Source organism: Euleptes europaea, chromosome 2 (genome assembly GCF_029931775.1).
Source record: "Euleptes europaea isolate rEulEur1 chromosome 2, rEulEur1.hap1, whole genome shotgun sequence".
NCBI classification, from domain to species: domain Eukaryota; kingdom Metazoa; phylum Chordata; class Lepidosauria; order Squamata; family Sphaerodactylidae; genus Euleptes; species Euleptes europaea.
The window spans coordinates 114,857,120-114,878,510 of record NC_079313.1 but is presented as its reverse complement, the minus strand read 5'-3'; the positions used below and the strand labels follow the sequence as shown (position 1 = coordinate 114,878,510).

The 21,391-nt window shown below is 42.8% G+C and overlaps 1 protein-coding gene across 2 annotated transcripts in view; it reads right to left on the bottom strand.

Annotated features, from left to right (window-relative positions):
- RIMS4 (regulating synaptic membrane exocytosis 4) overlaps positions 1 to 21,391 on the bottom strand; it is a 94,151-nt gene that overhangs the window by 6,017 nt on the left and 66,743 nt on the right. The window lies entirely within an intron of this gene.

Genomic DNA, 21,391 nt, shown 5'->3' with positions numbered 1-21,391 from the left:
CTTTTGTAGTATTAATCTCAATTCATTATAGATCATGTCCCAGAAGTCTTTGGCTTTGTCACAGGTCCACCACATGTGATAAAAGGAACCAATTTCTTTGTTACATTTCCAACAAGTAGGGGACATCGTTTTATAAATCTTTGCAATTTTCTTGGGTGTTAGATACCATCTATACATCATTTTATAGATGTTTTCTCGCACTGACTGTGCTTTTATTCCTTTTAAATATTTAGACCATAATCTTTCCCATTTATTTAAAACAATATCATGTCCCACATTTTGAGCCCAATCGATCATAGTTGGTTTAATCGTGTCCTGCTCACAGTATATTGTTAAAAGGAGATTATACATTTTAGAAATCAGCTTTGTATTATTGTCTAGTAGAATCCTTTGAAAAGGAGATTTTTCTTTAGAGAAACCTTTTTTTGCATCTTGTACAAAAACTGATTTGATTTGGTAATATTGAAGCCATTGTAAATCATCCTTAAGAAGTTGAAAGTCTTTTAGTGAGCATTTCTTTCCTTCCCAATTAATTAGATCTTGATAAGTAATAAATTTGTCTGGTCTAAGTGGGCGCAAAGTTAGCATTTCTTGGGGCGATATCCACATCGGTGTTTCTGGTTCCAAAATGTGTTTATATCTCATCCAGATACGAAGTAGAGAGGACCTGATTATATGATTACGGAATGTTGCTTGTAATTTAATTTTATCATACCACAAATAACCATGCCATCCACTTAAGTTATTATAACCTTCCAAGTCTAACAAACGTACATTTGACAAATTCATCCAGTCTTTTAGCCATACTAAAGCTACCGCTTCAGCATAGAGTTGAAAATTAGGCAGTGCTAAACCTCCTCTAGTTTTTAGATCCACCAAGTATTTATAAGCAGTCCTTGGTTTTTTTCCTTGCCAGATGAAGTTTGAAATGTCTTTCCTCCAAGTTTCAAAATATTTTGTTTGTGATATTATTGGTAAATTTTGGAATAAGAAGAGCATCCTCGGTAAGACATTCATTTGGATCGTTGAGATACGTCCCATTAATGACAATTTTTTGTTTGACCATATAATCATATCAGTTTTAATCTTACCCCATAACTTGAGGTAATTGTTGGTTAACAGATCTTTATTCTTTGCAGTGATCCAAATTCCCAGGTATTTAACTTTGTTAGCTTTCTCCCAGCCAGTATATGATATAAATTCCTGTTGTTGTATTTCCGATAAATTTTTAAATATTATCTTTGTTTTTTCTTGATTCACTTTAAAGCCTGATACTTTTCCAAAATCATCCAAAGTCTCCTGAAGTATATTCATTGACTGTGTTGGGTTTTCCAAAATTAGCAGTAGGTCATCCGCGAATGCTCTCAACTTAAATTCATGTTTTTTAATTCTTAGCCCGCGGATGTCCTCCATACTTCTTAGTTTCACACATAGCGGTTCCAACACCAACAAAAATAAAAGTGGAGACAAGGGACATCCCTGTCTAGTCCCTTTCGTGATTTGGCAGTTATCTGACATTGATTCATTAACCAAAATTTTAGCTTGTTGGGAGGTATAAATAGCCGATATACCTTTCTGAAAACGATCTCCAAAATTCAATTTATCCAAAATCCGTTTCAAAAAGTTCCAAGAGACCATATCAAAGGCTTTTTCTGCATCCAAAAATACAAAAGCCGCAGTTTGTTGAATATTATGGTCATAATATTCCAGTGAATCTAGTAAAATTCTTACATTGTCTTTTATTTGCCTTCCTGGTATAAAACCTGCTTGGTCCTCATGTATAAGATCCTTAATAAATTGCTTTATCCTACATGCCAAAACTGAAGCAAAAATTTTGTAATCCACATTTAAGAGCGATATAGGTCTGTAATTAGATGTTTTTTCTGGATCTCTTCCTTCTTTGGGTATCAGTGATATAAATGCGTGTGACCAAGTCTCCGGAGATGTTCCCTCGTCCAAAATTGCATTGTAAAGTGAACCAAAAAATCCAACTAAATTGTCACTAAATGTTCTATAAAATAGTGCAGTAATTCCATCTGGTCCAGGTGTTTTATCCGTTTTTTGTCTCAGTATTGCTTCTTGTATTTCTTCCCTTGTTACTGGAGCTTCAATACATTCTCTCTGGGTCATTGACAAAGCTTTCATCTGTATTGAGTTTAAAAATTTATCTATTTTCTGTTTTGGAGTATTTTCTTTCTGATATAACTTAGAGTAAAATGAAACAAATTCTTTCTGAATTTCTGAAGTTGAATAAACTGGTCCTTTAGCAGTTTGGATTTTTGTTATAATCTTCTTTTGAAATGAGTCCTTCAGTTGTGTTGCTAAAAATTTTCCTGGTTTATTTGCATATTCAAAATACTTTTGTTTAGCAAGTTTCAGATTTTTATTCATTTCCTCCATTATTACCAAATTTAATTGGTGTTTAGATGCAGAAATCTGTATTTGAATTTCTCTTCTCTCCTCTTCCTGTGTTACCATTACCAATTTCTGCTCCAAATTTTGTAAATTCCAAAGTATGTTGTTTGTAAATTGCAATTGAGTCTTCTTCCAGGCCGAGTGTTTCTGTATCATAAAACCTCTCAGAACAGCTTTGAATGCGTCCCAAACTGTATTTAAAGAAGTTTCCCCATTAAGGTTAATTTCAAAAAAATCTTTCATTAAAACCTGTAATTCCTTTTGTATCTTGTTGTCTTTTAAAAGTTTATCGTTCATTCGCCATCTAAATGCTTGTTTATTGTTCCAATCAAAGGTAACAGGATTGTGATCAGAAAAAGTTCTAGGTAAAATATGAATTTTACGTAGTTGCGTGAAAATTGATTTACTGGCCCATATCATATCGATTCTGGAGTGTGAATCATGTCTTGCTGAATAAAAGGTGTATTCTTTAGCTGTTGTATTCATTGTTCTCCAAATGTCTTGTAATTCTAATTCTGAAGCCATGGCAAAGAAAGTTTTAGGCAAGCATCCATCATTAATATCTTTTGCTTTTGATTTTTTGTCCAGAGATGGGAGAATAATTCCATTGAAGTCGCCCATCAATAAAATTTGGTCTTTTGCGTACTGGGCTATCAGATCATGTAATTTTTCATAGAAGGATTTTTTCCCTTCATTGGGTGCATAGATTCCAACCACTATTGTCCTTTGTCCCAATATTTTAGTTCTGATAATTACAATTCTTCCTTCATTGTCTTTATATACTAGTTCTGGACAGAGACTGGGGTGGGCATAGATTACCACTCCCTTTGTTTTAGTTTTAGCAGAAGCAATAAATGCTTGTCCAAGCACCTGTTTCTCCAAGTATTTTTTATGCTTTGAAGCTATATGGGTTTCTTGTAGGCAAATTAGGGAGTATTTATATTTCTGTAGATATTTGAAGATTCTGGCCCTTTTAGTTTTCTCATTCAGTCCATTTACATTCCAAGAAATTGCTTTTGCCATAATGTAGTGTTTTTTAGCAAAATAAAAAGTCTATAGTTTGGTACCACCTTCTGCACCCTGTACCTCTTCTTCTTCCTCTTCTTCTTCCTCCTTCTCTCCAGGTAATTCTTTAAGGTCCATTTTATATTTTCTCAGAAATTTCCCCACATCTGCTTGGGATAGAATTGTCGTTTTCACTTCCTTATAGGTGAAAGCCAGACCTTGTGGCATAATCCAACGGTATTTGATACCATTAGCTTTCAGTATAGACACAAAGTCTTTGTAGTTATTCCTCTGTGAAAGTAGATGCCTTGGAATATCCTTCAGTAGTATAAGAGAGGAATCTCCTGCTGACACTGGATTTTCATAATGAATCTTCATAATCTTATCTTTAACTCTGGTGTCATAGAACACTATCATCAAATCTCTTGGCTTAGATCTTCTCATTCTAGCAGGTAGTGGTATCCTGTATATTCTATTAATGGCTTGTTTTAATTCTTGTTCATCTATCTGAAATAAGTAGGCCAAATTTGGTATTGCAGATTCTTTATTGTCTCCCATCATATCTGGAAAATTGCGTATACGAAGGTTGGTCTCTCTCACTCTCATCTCCATCATTGCCATTTGATTTTTTGCCGCCATCTGATCCGCTTGTATTGTTTCAATCTGTTTTTCTTGGCTTGTTAATTTTTTCTTTGTGTCCTTGTGCTCATCCATCACTTTCTTAATTGATACATCCATCGCTTGCATATCTGTCTTCATAACAGTCATTTGAGTTTTTACTTCTTTCAAGTCTCCAGTGACCACATCCAACTTCTGATTAATAGCTTGGGATGCTTGACCAAGATTTGTCATCATAGAAGTCAACTGTGCCATCTGTGTAGACATCTGTTCAAACTGTTTATTTGTTGCCTCAGTTTGTTTAGTTAGCATATCCTGTAACTTTTTTTCCATGGTCGAGGTTTGTAAAGAGTCCCTTAGTTTAGTATAGGCAGGGCTGTGTAGTGATCCAGAGCGGGGTCGAGACATTTACATTCAAAAAAAGCTGGTAAAATACATGTCCACCGACAGGGCCTTTAAGGTGCTGGTTAAAAGATGATAGTTCAAAGATCAGCCTAATAATTTTTTCGGGTTGAAAAGAGTCGAAATTGGCTTTAAAATTGCATTTTAAAGTTTTAAAATACCAGTGAGTTTTTTCGGTCGCTCTAGATCGGGTTAATCAGGAAGTAAACAGGAAGTTACTAGTGCTGCAGACCTTCTATCGCCTCTTCTCGATGGTTATTCCTTCAGGAATGATTTGAAAGTAACTCGAGTGCGACGGATATTCAGTCCCGCGGCTACTTCCTGTTGTTTTAGTTCCAATGATAGAGAGGGTGTTATAGAGAGTCTTCCGTTCCAGGCACTCCCTTACTGCAAATGTGGCAGGAATTCGCCGGAAAATCAGGAAGAGAGATCACCCTCCCCTTCCTTCGGACCTTCTCATTGGTGATAATTCTTGTCAGTCTAAAAGGTATCCTTCCGACTCTTTGTTATGGTTTAGGCTGATTGATCCGATAAGGCTCCTGTCGCTAATCCCGATGACTAACTCAGATCAAACTTTTTCAGTTCGGATTATGGAGGGGTGGGGGTCCCAGAAATATTCTTATCAGCCCCCCGTCTGTTCAAATTTCTAGTAAGTAGACGAAGAGTTCTTTTGTACTCACTTGGGTGTCAAGAGGTGAGGTTCTTTTCTTTATGTAGTCCTTATGTTGGTATTAAGGCGGTGGAGGGTAGAGCTTGCTGCCAGAGTTGCGTTTTGGCGATGTCCTTCCCTAGTGCCCTCGCAGGACCGGCGTCTAGGACTCCGAGGGGCTTAAAAAAGCCCCCTCAGAGTACCTAGGAGGTCAAACCGCGTTTGCGGGCTGCAGGGAGTTCCTGCTTTCCAACCCACTTGCAAGGGTCGGATTGGGGTATCTATGTACCCCAAAAATAACGCAAACTTGGATTTCTCCCAGGACAACCTGGGGAAATGGAGTGCTCTCTCCAACGGCACCACCGGAAGTCTCTCTTCCTCGACCCATGTTCAATGCCCTGGCTGAGGGAAGGAGGTGCTCACCCAAGATTTGACGTAACATGGTCCCGTCCATCGTCCCTTCGATGCGGTGAAGGTGTCCTGTCCTCTTAGCAGAAAAACACCCCCAAAGCATAATATGTCCCCTTCCATGTTTGACGGTGGGGATGGTGTTCTTGGGGTTGTAGGCAGCATTCCTCCTCCTCCAAACATGGTGAGTTGAGTTGATGCCAAAGAGCTCGATTTTGGTCTCATCTGACCACAACACTTTCACCCAGTTCTCCTCTGGGTCATTCAGATGTGCATTGGCAAACTGCAGACAGGCCTGTACATGTGCTGTCTTGAGCAAGGGGACCTTGCGGGCTCTGCAAGATCTCAGTTCTTCACGGCGTAGTGTGTTACCAACAGTTTTCATGGTGACTATGGTCCCAGCTGCCCTGAGATCATTGACAAGTTCCCCCTGTGTAGTTCTGGGCTTCTTCATCACCGTTCTCATGATCATTGCAACTCCACGAGATGAGATCTTGCATGGAGCCCCAGACCGAGGGAGGTTGACCGTTAGGGTTAGGGTTGTCACCTTCTCACCAAGCTGCTTGGCAATAGTCTTGTAGCCCAGTCCAGCCTTGTGCAGGTCTACAATCTTGTCCCTGACATCCTTGGACAGCTCTTTGGTCTTGGTCATGGTGGCTAGTTTGGAATCTGGTGGATTGATTGCTTCTGTCGACAGCAGAACCCTAACCCTAACCCCAATCTGGCTGGTTGATAGGGGATCAAATACTTATTTCACTCGTTATAATGCCCATCAATATCTGACTTTTGTCTTCTGGGTTTCTGGGTTTTTTCCTGTTGTTATTCTGTCTCTCACAGCTACAATAAACCTACCATTAAAATTATGGACTGGTCATTTCTTCGTCAGAGGGCAAACGGGCAAATTTAGCAGGGGATCAAATACTTTTCCCCCTCACTGTATCTGAAGACTAACAGGTGGAGTCAAGAACAGCCAGAACCAGCTGCTATAGAATTTTGGGTATTCATTGCTAATTAGTTGCTTGGTAAAAGATTCATTTGAGCAGATAGAACACACCTTTATGGGATGGGTGAAACATGTTTGGCTTGCTCATGTGGACTGATGAAATCACTGGAACACATCATCATGATGGAGAGCAGGCCCATGTGTGGATTCTGAATAGTGTTGTGCATCTTGATATACCCGAACTGAAAATAAATCTGAAAATAGCCGTTTTGGCAATATTCGGGTTTGGGGTAGACCGAATACCAAAACCTGAGAATCTTCCCAAAGCCGAATAGGCAATTCCCAAAAAAGCCAAATAATGTTTGGCCAAATAATTATTTTTTGCTAAATAATTTTTGGCCAAATAATTATTTGGCGTTTCCGGGTTTTGGCTATTCGCCTTTGCTCAGATGCATGGCTTTGTGCTTTCTCCCTTCTTTCTTTCTTTCTTTCTTTCTTTCTTTCTTTCTTTCTTTCTTTCTTTCTTTCTTTCTTTCTTTCTCTCTTTCTTTCTCTCTTTCTTTCTTTCTCTCTCTTTCTCTCTCTCTCTCTCTCCCCCCCCCCAGAGCTGGAAGAAGAATGCTGGAATAGATGGGCCACTGGTCCAATCCAGCATGGCTGGACATGTAAACTCCACTCCAAGATGACCTAGTAAAATGGAGCTCATCCATCTCAGCTTTGGCCTCTGCCCAAGAACTGTATTGGCATTGGCTGGCCTTCTCAAAGACCCAGATACTGGAGTTCCTCTTCCTCTAGTAGCCTCTCTTGGTTACACGAGAGTTTTCTCCAGCTAGGGCAGTGGTTCCCAACCTTTTTCAAGTCATGACCCCCTTTTACAATTGCCAAGTAACCTGCGACCCCCACCACATTTGCATAATAAAGTCATAAATAACATTTGCATAATAAAGCCATAAATGACATTTTCAATAGGATAAAGAAAACACAATACAAATAGATTTTTCAGAATATAATTCCAACGTAATATTTAACTAATTTCATTAATTAATTAATATTTAATGTGATGGTTGTGCTTGCATCTGGGTAACCAGCTTCAAAATTCGTGGCTGAGTGTTTGTTAAAGCCAACCTCATGTCATCCTCAACATTTAGTCTGTTTCTTGTCTTTGAGCAAATAAATATGTAGTATTGCCAACCTCCTGGTGGGGAGATCTTCCAGAATTACAACTGATTTCCAGATGCCATAGATCAGCTCCCCTGGACAGTGTACTCCTTCCCCTCCCCAAACCCTGCCCTCCCTAGGCTCCACCCCCAAAATATGCAAGAATTCCTCAACCTGGAATTGGCAACCCTAGGGATCAGGGTATGGAAAGAGAAAGGCAAGCTCAGAGCAGGAGAGAAGCAGGCAGGGATGGTATAGAAGAGTGTTTTGATATGAAGAAGCATTAAAAATCCACTCTCGCAGAGATATGTAGAGGCAAATGGAATTAAAACTTGAAAGGCGAGCATGGTGACATTTTTATGCTTTGGGCTGGTTTTTCCTGATTACATTAGGGCAGGGGTGGGGAACCTTTTTCCTGGAAGAGGCTAGGGTTGCCAGGTCTCCAGCCACCACCTGGAGGTTGCAAACCTAGCAGAGGCTATGCCGGGGAGAGAGAGAAGGAAAGAAGCAAAGGAAGGAAGGAAAGGAAGGAAAGAAGGAAAGGAAGGAAAGAAAAGAAGGAAAGAAATGAAGGGAAAAAAGGAAAGAAGGAAAGGAAGGAAAGAAAGGAAAGAAGGAAAGGAAGGAAGGAAAGTAAGAAAGGGAAGGAAGGGAGGGAGGAAGGGAGGAAGAAAGGAAAGGAAGGAGAAAGGAGAAAGGAAGAAAGGAGAAGAAAGAAAGAAAGGAGAAGAAAGAAAGGAGAAGAAAGAAAGAAAGAAAGAAAGAAAGAAAGAAAGAAAGAAAGGAAGAAAGGAAGAAAGGAAAAAAGAAAAAAAGGAAGGAAGGAAAGAGAGAAAGGGAGGCTCCCCTCCCCACACACACACGCACTTGCCAGCGGCCCGGGGATCTCGAGCACACACACACGTACATGGGGAGGGCTGGAGGGGACCCTCCGGCTGCAGCGCAGCAAGCGCGCGGCCGGGAAATGGAGCACGAGGAGGGCTGGGGGGGGACCCTCGGGCGGCCTCAAGGGGGACCGCCCTCTTCTCCTCCAATACCTGAACGGGCCGAGCCAGGGGAGCTTCCTCGGCCTCCCATACATCCCGCCGCGTCATCCGACCGACAGAGAGGGGAGGCGAGGAACCGGAGAGAGAGAGGCGAGGAGAGAGGCGAGGAACCGGCCGACCAACAGCCGGAAGGAGCCGGGCTATAGAGACGCGCTCCTTCCAGCTGTCGGTCGGCCGGTTCCTCGCCAGGATGGGGGCTGTCCCAGGACAGTGGCGGCGACCCCCCAGAAAACACGTCGTGACCCCCTTGGGGGTCGCGTCCCACAGGTTGAGAGCCACTGAGCTAGGGGGATGTATGTTCTGCCACCTCTTTGAAATGTGTTCCTATCTGTTCACCAGTCCGAAAGCTGATTCTCTGTGGCTTGCTCTCCTTTCATCCTTGTTCTTCCCCCTTTCCATCAGCTCGAATAATTTTCATGGACATCATGCTGCCTGAGTGCCAGCCCCATTGATTTTGTGATACTTCTGACCCATTTATGTAAACTTCTAGTTGAATGACTGGCCAAAGCATGGGTCACTGTGGAGCTTGGAATGGTGTGGCTCCTAACAGTCAGCCATACAACACTACTCCAGGTCAGCATCTTTCCATGGTTGCATGACTCAGCACATGCGCTCTCCAAGTCACAAGTATAATTCTGCCTCAACCTAGGAAGAAGCTGCTAAATAACAAATGTTTTGCCTACACTCTGGAAAGGATGAATGAGTCAACAGAGTAGATCTTGTTACCAGAGCAGAGGAGGGAACCACTGCTGTGCTATTTTGCAACTCGTCACACAAAATGTTAACACCTAGTGCAATGCTTCTGCCAAAATGAGGAGGAAAAGCTACGCTCTCTATACTGGCAAGAGCAGGATACCCAATCATTGCTAGACTTGATGTAAGCTGCTTCCTGGCTGTCAGGAAATGGGGAATACAATCTCTCTTCTTTTATGACCTTTACCTCATAGTCATTATAATTAATGATGCTCTGTTACCGCGGCATGTTAATGATTTTAATAAAATTAGATCAGATGGCCTTTCAAAAGAGCACTTGACTCTTCTGCTGAACTTCATACAGCTGGCTGAACCTGCCCTAGGCAGCAGCCGATGGACCAATATGTGCTGTATCGCTGGAGTAGAACAAAGTCAGAGGAGGTCAGCCAGAGCTACAACGCTCCTACAGCCAACAGCAGAGAGGTGAAGCTGTGGGAGACAAGCAGGACTGACTGACAGGCAGGTTCCACGTGTACGCAGGCAGGTGCAGCGGTCCTTATTGAAGATCAGTTGCAGCTTCTTTTACACCAGAAACATGCACTGCTAGGAAAGGAGATGGCTGGATCAGACCAAGGTCCATCAAGTCCAGCAGTCTGTTCACAAAGTGGCCAACCAGGTGCCTCTAGGAAGCCCACAAACAAGACAAGTGCAGCAGCATCCTGCCTGTGTTCCATAGCACCTAATATAATAGGCATGCTCCTCAGTTCCTGAAGAGAATAGATATGCATCATGACTAATAGTCATTTTTACTAGTAGCCATGAATAGCCCTCTCCTCCATGAACATGTCCACTCCTCTCTTAAAGCCTATCAGGTTGGCAGCCATCACCACATCCTGGGGCAGGGAGTTCCACAAGTTAACTATGCTTCTAATAACGACACTTCTAATAATTCCCCATGCCCTTGAAGAAGAAGAATGTGTTGTCAAGTCGCAGTCTAGTCAGGGCAACCACATCCATAGGATGTTCCAGCTAAGAGATGAGCAGAGGTGGTTGGCCCTTGCCTTCCCTTGCATAGCAGTCACAGCCTTCCTTGGTGGTCTTTCATCCAAGTCCTGACCATGGCCAACCCTACTTAGCTCCTAAGCTCTGGTGAGCCCAGGCTAAGCTGAGCTATTCGGGCTGCTCCATACACTTGACCTGCTTTTAAATCCAGTTTTGGAAAGTAACAGCGGTTCAGATAGCTAATGAACAGAAACTGCTTTCAGTGAGGAATGCTTTGAAGAAAATCCCGAGTGGGAGCTGTACTGTTCCAACCTGCCAACTGTGGTACATTAGTATGCAAACTGTATCTTCACGCAGCTAAGTTTAGGCAAACGTATCATTAATTTATTTTCTTGTCCATGTGGAGTTTGTGACCTCTTTTCAAATCTATTTTTAAATTGCTTCTGAGATCTTGCGTGCCAAACACTGTTGTAGAGTGCCAATATTTTCATTTCACCAACAGCCTGAAGATTTCACAGTGTTTACCCCCCAGTCTCCTAAATTCCTCATTCCCAAAGAGCTATTGCTATATACCTCCCACCCATTCATGTTGCTAAAGCAGGGTAGGAGAGGAAAATGCTGAAAGGTAGTATGTCTCTTTACTTAATGCAAAAAAATCCTAGGTTTAATTTTGGCACTGCCAGTTAAAAGGATCTCTGGGAGCAAAATTGGATAAAACTTTGCCTGGGACCTTAGAGAGCCGCTTGGAGTGGCTGGGGGAAGGTGTTGTAAGTTAGGGCCTGATGTACATCAAGGGCTCATTAATGTGGTCTTACATGATTTTAGCAGCCAGGATAAGAAGGATCCAGTGCACAGATCCCAGGTTCCAGTCATCACCCATCACAGTAACTGTGGGAAAATGGTCCAGAAGCAGACCAGATGAAGTATTAGGCAATTCTTCTATATATTATATGTTTGGTATGCCACCTTGGTCATCATTAGGAGGGGCTGTGGCTCAGTGATAGAGCATCTGCTTGGCATGCAGAAGGTCCCAGGTTCAATCCCTGGCATCTCCAGTTAAAGGGACTAGTCAGGTAGGTGATGTGAAAGACCTCTGCCTGAGTCCTTGGAGAGCCGCTGCCAGTCTGAGTAGACAATACTGACTTTGATAGACCAAGGGTCTGATTCAGTATAAGGCAGCTTTATGAGTGTCCATGTGTGTTCTGCTTGATGGGGGGAAGGTTCAGGTAAAAATATTTAAAGAAATGCATTATTAAAACAAAACAAAAAAATAAGTGTAGCCCAGCTGGATCTGCCCTTCTTGTTTCTCGCAGTCACCAACCTGATTCTTTTGGGAAGCCCACAATCAGAACATGAAGGCAGTTGCCCTCCTGTGCTGTCCTTCCCATGACTGGTATTCAGAGATACACTGCTTCTGAACATGGAGGTTCTAATTAGGTAATCATTGCTAACAGCCCATTGATAGATCTATCTTGCACAATCAATTTAGGGAGCTCTCTGCCAGAGGATGTGGCAATGATCACTAGTTTAGATGGCTTTCAGATGGTGCAGGAGGAGATAACACTATGCTCAGATAGCTTTCATCAGGAATCAGACAAATTCATGGAGGGCAGATATTTCAGTGGCTCTGAGGTCCTGATAATTAAATAGAACCTCCAGTCTAGAGGCTGTATGAATACTAGCTGTTGTTGGGGGTGGGGACAGCAAAGTTTCCCATAAACATTGTTGTAGGAGAGAAGATGCTGGGCTAGATGGGCCCTTGGTGAGATCCAACAAGGGTTTTCTTTATGTTCACAGTGAAGGAAGTCTAGCCTGACTATTATTTTCCCCAGTGGGAATGATCAAGGGAAGGGCCATAATCAGATCCTGAGGCATCAGACAGTCACAAGTTCCAATTATCGGAATGAATGCAAGCGTAGCAGGAAAAAGCAAAGGTTCCAGTACACACCAGAGAAGGATATTGAGGGGCATACCGTGGGAGCACATGAAAGCCATAGCCGATACCAAGATCAGTGATGCTCATTTTCAAGATCTGCTGTAGGTTCCATAAAACATCTGATTATCCTTTGCCTGGAGACTTATGAGAAACTGAATCTAATCTAGAGCTCTGTATGTTTTAGCTTAAGGACAGATTTGTAATGGACATTACAAATTCTTACCCCTGTAAGATGAGGACTTTTGCTAGAGGGCAGTGTCTGTAAATAAAGCACTAATGATGAGAGAATGGGGCTTCTGCAGAAAGAATTGCCAATAATCTGCCTGATGTACATTAACACATTCATTATGCTGCTGGAATTGCTCAAAAGCTGACATATCCCCAGATTCATTGGCACGGAGATGATGGGCTGATCATCCAACAAAATAAATGGAGCAAATCATCTTTTGCAATTGGATTAATGGGCTATTTCTTCATCACGTCCACTCCTTAAAGTGGATTAGCCCTTACTGCTTCTGACGTTATCTAATATGGACTGCTAAATGCACTTCCAATCATCCCTTTCCCGGCTGCAGAAGAGTTTTCACCAATATCATTATTTTCAGACATTCCTAGGCCCTCGGTTTTTCAGAACAATCCCCCAGTTGCAAGCACATGGATGCTCCTTCCCGCTTCTGCTGTAGATTGAATGGGGGTTACGGACCACCTGGACTCATCCCGAAACAATTTAGTGTCAAATTCCATAGCCAGGAAAATGAATAAGGCAGCCAATGTGTTTGTTTGTGGGGGAGACAAGACAAAGTGGTAATTTTAAAATGTACATAAGAATGTACATTATGGTACATTCTTGAAGGGCTGTCATATAGAGGGTGGTGCCGAGTTGTTTTCTGTAGCCCCAGAAGGTCGGACCAGAACCAACGGGTTGAAATTAAATCAAAAGTGTTTCCAGCTAAACATCAGGAAGAACTTCCTAACAGTTAGAGCGGTTCCTCAGTGGTACAGGCTTCCTTGAGAGGTGGTGGCCTCTCGTTCCCTGGAGGTTTTTAAGCAGAGGCTAGATGGCCACCTGTCAGCAATGCTGATTCTATGACTTTAGGCAGATCATGCGAAATATGGCTTTTTGCCACCTTCTGGGGATGGAGTAGGGTCACTATGGGTGTGGGAGGGAGGTAGTTGTGAATTTCCTGCATTGGGCAGAGGGTTGGCCTTATATATGTTATTGATTTTAACCTGTAATAAATATATACATATTTTGTACTGACATAACCTTTATATTGTATAACTTTTGGCCTTGGATGTTGATTTTTTTCTTGACCATTGGGTACTTAATTAAGAATTTATAATATCCTTGCTGTGGTCAAACAGAGTACCTTCTCTAAGCAGCTAACAAAATCATTTAAAATTACAATAAAATGGCAACTTACATATTAAACAATCAGATGAATATGGGATAAAAAGCAGGTTGGCAAGGGAGTTTTTACATTTTAAAAAATCATATTTTGCCAATCGTTATCTGTTTGCTGCCATGCAGAAAAGGGCCACGGCTCAGTGACAGAGGATCTGCTTTGCATGCAGAAGGTTCAATCCCTAACATCTCAGTCAAAAGGTTTCTGAAGAAGCTGATTTGAAAGACCTTGTCTGGACAGCTATAGCCAAGCAGAGTAGACTCACGGTTCAGTATAAGGCAGCTTCATATGACTCAGAAACCCCCCTGAAACATAGAGATGGAAAGTGGCATAATTTTGCTCCTATGCCCTTCCCCAAAAAACGTATTATTACCTCTCCCACACATTCATTGTTCATTGTATGTGCTCCCTCACATCGACATTTACTAGGAGGAAAATATGGGGATGGGGCATTCTCATATTAGGAAGCATGTCGCGTAAAGTGCTTTAATTGTTGTTCACATTTCCCTGAGGAAAGGCTAAGGCTTAGCAGCGGATCGTATTGCTTTCCCACAGTGTCACTGTGCTGAAGCACCCACCAGCAAACCTGATTGGGTCCATCTCTAAATTCAAACCAGCAAAAACAAAATGGAGGTCAGAGCAATCAGCTTCCTCAGTGGCCACTTCCCACTGGCCTGAGCACTGGCTCGCTGGTAAAGTTTTAGAATATGGGTAGACCCAATAATTTAAAATGTGTTATGGACAGTGCAGGGAGGGAAGGTGGCATGGTATAGCCCCATCTTATTAGATCTCGGAAGCGAAGCAAGGTCAGAACTTGGTCGGGAGACCTCCAAGCAAGACTCTGCACAAAAAGGCAAACCACCACAGCTTCTCGCTTGCCTTGAAAGCCCCTTGCTGGGGCTATCATAAGTCAATTGCAACTTGACAGCACAGTGTACATATGTACGGGCAGTGCAAACATCCGATAAAGATGTCTTGGCTTTGCAGGTAATCAGCAGAACTTCAGGTAGTTCTACAGCTTTTCATGAGGTATTTTTAACAGAGTGGAGAAACCTTCCCATGATACAAACCTTTGGGGAAGCAACAACAGAACATTTTGTTTTGAAAGCTGCAATAAAAATGTGAAAGGGGAAGCACAGCACATTGGCAATATGTCACTGCAGGAGACGGTTTTGAGCCCCCCCCCCCATCAAATGAGAACACATCTTTCCTGTGTCTCCTGCAGTCCCTACCTGCTGAGACATTCCAAGGCGAGAAAGTCACCTTAAGCTTTCTCTGACCTAATCATCTCAGTAGTAGTCAGCAGAAATGAGAAAGCCATCTGGAATTACATATTATGGACTGTGGCAAGCAGCCCTCAATATTTTCTTCTGGGATCATTTGTTCTAATGTCAGCCTTTCTAAGAAAACCAGTTGCCAGGGGGAATGATGTAAAACTTCATTAAACCAACTGCTACTTTTATAGCGTAAAAGACACCCAAGGCATACTTGGAGACAAAGGTCGTTTATGCATGGGAACTTTCACCCACGTCTCCCCCTCCCCCAGTCTGTTTCGGTTGTTCCTTGGAGTTATGCATGAGTTTTCCCTCCATTAGAGATGAACTCGCTGCCAGCCCTCACAAATCCTGGGCCTTCCCATTCCTCTGTTAACCCGATTCTTCCCTCTCCCCTGAGCTCAGCCCGGGTGAAATCCCTGTGCATAAGGCAAAGTGCAGGACAGGCAAGCTTACAGTGCATTCCTAAACAGAGTTACTCCAGTCTAAGCCCATTCATTTCAATAGGCTTAGACTGGAGTAACTCTCCTTAGGAACACGCTGTTAGTTTCGCTCACAGCCAATTACAAAGCAGCATGTCCAGAGGCGGGGATTCAAATACTTCCTGCTTCCTTGGAGCTCCTTCTGAGCAGAAGAAAGGCTTTTTAAAACCGAGATTTCTCCCCCACTCCTTTTCAGATTGCTCCGTTTTTTTGTTTTATGTTCTTAAAATGCATTTTTATGCAGCAATTGAGTTGTGGGGGAGGAACTTTTATCTCACTTTAGCTAATTATGAAGCAGCATTTCAAGGGGCGGGAATTCAAATACTTCCTGATTTGAGCTTGGAGACTGCTGGTGCATAGACTCCCAAAAGGAAAGTTTGGCACCAAGAACCCCGTGGTTGGCACCAAGAACCCCGTGGTGCCATGGCTCTGCACTGTCCCTGAAGCTACAAAAATCTAGAGGTATAAGTCCTTGATGGCATGTGGACAAAAAAATCAATTTCTAATTCTTTGGATTTTGTAATACAGGTGGAGGTCAGAGCTGCAGTACTGCAACTGCTTAGCAGAAATATTTCCCTGAAAGCAGATTTTAAACGGCGGCCATAAGATAATTCAGTCATAACTACAGAATGTCATTGTAGCAGTACCTGAAAATGCCTCTTTCATCATCAACATCACCACCACCTGGGTTGGTGGAATTTTTTCACACTTAGATCATCCACTAAAGAATCTATCCAATAATCTCTGAATACTTTCTAGAGAATGCCTATTAAACTGCAACTTAGAATAATAGAATCATAGAGTGGGAAGGGACCACCAGGGTCATGTAGTCCCAACCCCCTGCACAATGCAGGGAATTCACAACTACCTCCCCCCACACACACCCACACACCCAGTGACCAATTCTCCATGCCCAGAAGATGGCCAAGATGTGCTCCCTCTCATGATCTGCCTAAGGTCATAGAATCAACATTGCTGACAGATGGCCATCTAACCTCTGCTTAAAAACCTCCAGGGAAGGAGAGCTTACCACCTCCTGAGGAAGCCAAATTCTTCCTAATGTCTAGACGGAAACTCTTTTGATTTAATTTCAACCTGTTGGTTCTGGTCCGACCTTCTGGAGCAACAGAAAACAACTCAGCACCATCTTCTATATGACAGTCCTTCAAGTACTTGAAGATGGTTATCTTATCACCTCTCAGTCTTCTCCTCTGCAGGCTAAACATACCCAGCTCCTTCAACCTTTCCTCATAGGACTTGGTCTCCAGACCCCTCACCATCTTTGTAGCCCTCCCCTGGACGTGTTCCAGCTTGTCTACATCCTTCTTAAATTGCAGCGCCCAAAACTGAACACAATACTCTAGATGAGGTCTAACCAGAGCAGAGTAAAGCTTGCACCCACTACTTTTAACCTCCTGTTCCACTCTTCTGTGGCAGACTTTGGTTATCACAATTTTGCTCCTCATTATACAAAAAGGCTCACCTACGGTACCCACTCCTTGTCAACAAACCAATGAAAAGATGCTTTCTCCAGGAAAGCGGAGTCTTATGGCCTGGGTTGCCCATAGATCATAATAGGAGCCAGGAACTGCAGGTAATGTAAGAATTGTGGAACAACCCAGCTGGAACAGGGCAAAGATTCATCTAGTCCCCACTGTAGGCAATTAGAGGCTTCCAGAAGGCCTACAATAGAGTTCAAAACCTCTCCCTGTTCTCCAACAACAGATATTCAGAAAGGCACTGTCTCTAATCATGAAGGTTCTGTTTAGCCACCATGGCTAATAACCATTAGTTGGCTAATAGCCATTGATAAGCCAGTGTGGTGTAGTGGTTAGGAGCGGCGGACTCTAATCTGGAGAACAGGGTTTGATTCCCCACTCCTCCACGTGCAACCTGCTGGGTGACCTTGGGTTAGTCACATTTCTCTCAGAACTCTCTCAGCCTCATCTACCTCACAAGGTGCCTGTTGTTGTGGGGGGAGGGGGAGGGGATTGTAAGACAATTTGAGACTCCTTTCGGTAGAGAAAAGTGGGGTATAAAAACCAACTACTCTTCTTCTCCTCCTCTAACCCCCTTTTAAAGCTATGTCAATAGCCAGCACCACATTCCATACATAAATCATGCATTCTGCAAAGAACACCACCTCTCAACTCCTTTCTCACAGCTCTTTCTTCCTCCTCTTGGTTATGAAGGAATAATCCCAGCACAGTCCTTATTGGTACTGGCTTTCTTCTTTAACTTGCAATGCAAAATGTAGTATTATTATAGAAATCTCCAAGGATTCAGGGAAAGAACATGTGTAAAACAAACTTTTAAAAAAGCCTAACGTTTACAGGGGTTCTTGAAAATGTATTCCCCTGAAATAAGATTTCCCCCAAACATATCTCCTATGCAAATCCTAGCAGTTCATCTACTATTTTTAAAAATCTAGCACGTTATAGAGTGTAGAAAAAAAGATGGGTTCTTGCCCTGTGTAGGTTACAATCTAAACTTTACCAGAAGAGAGAGACCCCAATGGAGATGAAGGTAGGGACCAAGAGGGAAATAATATAGGTCTATTCCAGTTCCCCGTGCTTAGGCTGAAGCCTGGTTTACATGCAATACTGATGGACATTTTGCCAGCACCACTCTGACTAGCAGCAGCTTTCCAGAGTCTCAGGCAGAGGTCTTTCACATCACCTACTGCCTGATTCTTTTAATTGGAGATGCTGGGGATTGAACCTGGGATCTTCTGCCTGCCAAGCAGATGCTCTGCCACTGTCTCTCCTCATAGATATTCTGCCCAGGGTGTGGGGTGAGGACCAGGCTTAAGAGGCAATCACGTGGAAAAGGGTGGTTTGAGACAGCTGGAATCTTTTGGATAGCTGGAAGTGGTAAGGATGAGACCAAAGAGAAGGGGGGAAGGAGGCAATGGAGGTCTTTCAAGGTAAGTATGGGCATTGATTTAAGATTGTGCTGTTAAGAAAGCTAGTCACTTGTTTTAATTCTATGGTCACGGAATTTGTCTTCAAGACAGTCCGCTAGTAAAGCAAGGCAAATGTGTGCAAAGAAATATCAATGATTTTGAGCAATTCAGTCCTCAGAAATCTTGGATTATCTCTTTCACTGCTTTGGGGCTTAGACTTCATTAAGCTGCTCTGGGGATTTCTAGCATTCTCTCAATCCTGGGGAGCTTTATAGTGAATATATTGTCAGGGGGACTCCACTTTCGCAGCAAAATAGATTACAATTTCTAAGAGCAACAACTGAGGTTTTTCATTTGAGTTTCGCTAAAGGTTTTTTTTTTAATATAGTCATGGTCTTATCCTTTGACATAATCTGTTTCCCAAGTCAGTTTTGGATGAAGAAAGACAACTAAAGCTGCAGAAATTGGGAGGAAAAGGTGACATTTCTCAGAACTCCAGCAACATGCAAATGTCAGTAATTTCTTTCTGTTGAAATGGAACATGGAGTGCACTTCAGTGTAAGACAGCTTTGTACATTCTGTGAAATAAAAGAATGTTTTGTTTTCATCACAAGTCTTAAGAATTGGGCTGCTCTTTCCCAGATGTGACCACTTTTGCTTCTATTACATCTGCCCAGCCCACTAAAATGGCTTTGAGTAAAAGCACATGCCCAGAACCACAAGGTTTCAAGGTCAATCCCTGGTCCCTACACTTCTAGGTCCAGACCCGACAGCGCCTCCGTTGTTCTGACTTGGTATAAGGCAGTTCCATATGTTCATGTACACAGTATCTGGAGAGTTGGCATCCCCCCCAAGGGATCCTGTATATTTAATATCAGCATAATATGCAGAGATGTAACAGGTAAAGTTTTCTTCAGTGGGCAGAGACAATAATGCAGAAAGCTTCACCTGATATTTTTCTGTCTATTACAAATTCTATTGAAGTATCAGAACTGCTTCCCTGCGTACAACGCCAAAAAATGGCAACTCCACTTGGAGATGGCTGAGTATATTCTCTGCTTTTCTATTTATCACAGTATGCACAGAATTCTCTTCCAGATTCAGCAGAATGGCTAGCCAGCCAATGGGTATACTTCACAGCAAGCCGCAAGGCCTATACTTCGAAAACCCAGACTCAACAGTGCATAGCACATGCACAATAAAGAAACTCAGTTTCAAATTAGCCCTTTTCAGATGTTCCAGTATGATGCTTTGGAAGTATATATTATACTCTGTCCTGATACACGTGGTCACAATTGTGAATCAGTGTATTTTCCATGCGCATGCAGCTTCAGTATGTACTACAGTTGTCAGGCCATCGCCTGACACCCCTGAGAACTTTGGAGGTGGAGCAAGGGGCAGAAATGCCATTGTGAAAACCTGGACACGACACCACTACATTAGGCAACATTCTGGAATTCCCCTAAAGCTCTATGATACACCCTAGAGAGGGAATTCTAGAACGCTGCCTGACATGCTGGGATCATGTCCAGGTTTTCATCCAAAAATTAAGTCGATGCATAGCACAATGTCATTTCTGCCCCCCACATTCCTCCCACTGGCCTGAACACAAGGGCTAGTGGGATGGCTAGACCACCAGAAGGGTGTTCGCTCAAAGCAGCCAAATTGTAAGCCTAGGTGTTAAAGGAACCAGATCTCCCACTCTAATGGGAGACCCCCAGCCCTGGACCCCCAGTTCCCCACTGCAGTGAAGTAAGGACAGTGAAGTAAAAATAGGGGGCTATTTGGGGTCACGCCAACACCACAACATCGCTTCTGGCAAAGAAGTTCATCAAAGATTACTCAGTGGGAGGGGCCATGACTCAGTGGCATCGCATCTGCTTTGCATGCGGAAGTGTGCAGTCTCCCTACCTGCCATCTCCAATTTAAAAAATCTGATACTTGGTGGCATGAAAATTTTACCATCCTTACATGAACACATGAAGCTGCCTCATACTGACTCAGACCCCTGATCCATCAAAGTCAGTACTGTCTACTCAGACTGGCAGCGGCTCTCCAGGGTTTCAGGCAGAGGTCTTTTACATCACCTACTTGCCTATTCCCTTTAACTGGAGATGCCGGGGATTGAACCTGGGACCTTCTGCATGCCAAGCAGATGCTCTACCACTGAGCCATGACCCCTCCCCTCTTATTTTGCAATATGTAGCTGCCAGAAGGTCAGGTATGCTACAATAATAAGATACACCTGTGCTGTATGGTAGGTCAGGTATGTCTAATGTTGGTAAATTGGGGGGGATGCTATATTATTAATAACAAGAATAAAAGGGAATCATAGAATCATAGAGTTGGAAGGGACCACCAGGGTCATCTAGTCCAATCCCCTGCACAATGCAGGGAGAGGGGAGCTGATTCTTCTTCCCCACCCACACTCAGTTTCTCCATGCATTTTTCTCCCTTCCTGGTCTCAGAACGGAGCAGCAGACTACTATTGTACCATTCTTCTGAAAAAAAGTTAGAAGCAAAATATTGTCGAAGGCTTTCACGGTCAGAGTTCATTGGTTCTTGTAGGTTATCCGGGCTGTGTAACCGTGGTCTTGGTATTTTCTTTCCTGACGTTTCGCCAGCAGCTGTGGCAGGCATCTTCAGAGGAGTAACACTGAAGGACAGTGTCTCTCAGTGTCAAGTGTGTAGGAAGAGTAATATATAGTCAGAAAGGGTTGGGTTTGAGCTGAATCATTGTCCTGCAAAAAGTAACAAAGGTAATGTGCTAACCATTGTCCTGTAAGTATCCAGATAATGTGCTAATGAGGGTATGGTATGTTAGCACATTATCTGGATACTTACAGAACAATGGTTAGCACATTACCTTTGTTACTTTTTGCAGGACAATGATTCAGCTCAAACCCAACCCTTTCTGACTATATATTACTCTTCCTACACACTTGACACTGAGAGACACTGTCCTTCAGTGTTACTCCTCTGAAGATACCTGCCACAGCTGCTGGCGAAACGTCAGGAAAGAAAATACCAAGACCACGGTTACACAGTC